Source organism: Cervus elaphus, chromosome 29, assembly GCF_910594005.1.
Source record: "Cervus elaphus chromosome 29, mCerEla1.1, whole genome shotgun sequence".
Lineage (NCBI taxonomy): Eukaryota > Metazoa > Chordata > Mammalia > Artiodactyla > Cervidae > Cervus > Cervus elaphus.
Genome location: NC_057843.1, coordinates 48,671,112 through 48,672,982, shown reverse-complemented (window position 1 = coordinate 48,672,982; position 1,871 = coordinate 48,671,112). Strand labels below are relative to the sequence as shown.

The 1,871-nt window shown below is 38.9% G+C and overlaps 1 non-coding gene across 1 annotated transcript; it reads right to left on the bottom strand.

Annotated features, from left to right (window-relative positions):
- Positions 1 to 868: 868 nt before the first annotated feature.
- Positions 869 to 938, bottom strand: LOC122686362. The gene has a single exon (XR_006338731.1). It is a non-coding gene; the product is annotated as a small nucleolar RNA U2-30 (small nucleolar RNA).
- Positions 939 to 1,871: the final 933 nt, after the last annotated feature.

Genomic DNA, 1,871 nt, shown 5'->3' with positions numbered 1-1,871 from the left:
ATTGAATTTAGAATGCTTATAGCGTGGTTTTATGTTTTTGCCATAAATCTAAAGTTTCCCTTTTTTTGTACCTAGAATGTGTGCAAGGTTTGTGTCCTCCCAAAACATCTTTTAAAGCAAAGGGTCTTATCTTAAAAAGAGAATTAATGAGAAGAGCATGATGTTTTGCCTGTTCAATAGACATTGACATATAATGGAAAGCCATTCATTCACATGCCTAGAGAATCATGGTCCCAACTGAAGATTGGAATATTTTTTTAAAGGCCTTACTGGGATAGTTGAATTTTAGAAGTCCAGCCTACATTAAAGTTCATTTTACAAGAGCTGAATACAGCTAGAAATTTCAGGGTTTCCTAGTGTTTGGTGGAAGTTGCCATCATTGTTCCCTTCTTTCACTGCCATTCAGCTGGCTCTGGGATTTCTTTTAAAATACCCAAATCATGCAGAATAGGAAGTGTTCTAAGTGAAATCACAATTAACTCCTGAAGAGCAATACTGTACTCTCCAAAATACCCTTTGGTGTCTAGTGAGGGACAGAATACAGAGATGGATGGGCCAGAGGTCTCACTCACAAGACAGCAAACCGTGGACTGAGCTTACTGTGTGCAAATCTGCATGACTAGCATTTACAGGTGAGATTATGGAGGCTAAGAAAATTTCCCAGAGTCACATAACATGTAAGTGGTAGAATCAGGACTTGAGCTAAGATCTAGCTGAGGTTCAAGTGTCACAGTTATTAGACTAGAAGCAAATACTGTTATATATAACTGATAAAATATTTTTTATTCCAGTTTAGAAGGACTTGTGATTGACCCAAAAGTAATCATTCTATCAACAAGCATATTTGTTTCTTAAAAAATTTAAATTCTGAGCTCAGATCAAGTATAGAAAGCTTCATAGCTATAAAGGTCAGTAGTAAAACCTTTTCATCATTGCTCAGAACTGATGAGCCTTTCTTACCCCCCCACCCACAGCCCACTGAGGGAGGTAATATTCATGTTACAGATGAGGAAACTGAGGCACAGAGAGAGTAAGTAGCTTGCCCAAAGTCACATAGATAATAAGTGGAGGAGGTGGAATTTGAATCTAGGCAGTCTGACCCTGAAGTCTATGTTCTTAGCAATAACACAAAGTCAATCATTGTAATGAATGAATGAGTAGCAAGTATGCAAACTGCAGAGAAGAACAGGGAGTGCATAGTAGGAGACCCACCCTGGCCTCCGGTTAGAAAAGACTTCTCTGAGGAAGACGTGTTGCTTGTAGAGAGCCCCTCCCACCCCCAGCAGATCTTTGAGAGATGAGAGATGGGATAGATAGGAAGGCACGTGAGAAGCCCCTCTGATGCCCCTGTCCTATGGTTTCTTTCTTTCCTTTAAACTTTGGTTTAATGGACATGGAGATACAGAAGGAAAGCATGGAAAAGAAAACTAATATTTACTGAGTACTAGGCATTTTGCTAGATGCAGTCCATACAACAAATGGTTTTTGATTCGAACTAATGTCCTGTGTGATAGATCTTGACACCATTTAAAGAATGAAGAAGTCTGAAGCTCTCAAAGTGACTTGTCCAAAGTCCTAGAATATGTAGGTAACAAAATGAGGCTTTGAATCCAGTCCTTGTCTGGGCTTTATTACTGAGCTGTGGGGACTCTTTCTTGAAGAAAAATATAAGTCATGTTGAAAAAGGGGACCTGTGCAGTTATGTTCCAGTAATGGAAGAAATAGTAAAGAGACACAAAAAACCCAGTTAAGATTAGGATCGCCAATTCATTCATCTACTACTAAAGTCCCCCACTTCCTTAATTTCACTTTTTGCCCTTCCTGTCTGTTTTACAAAATTACTAATTCCTTATACTGAGTCTGAGGACAAA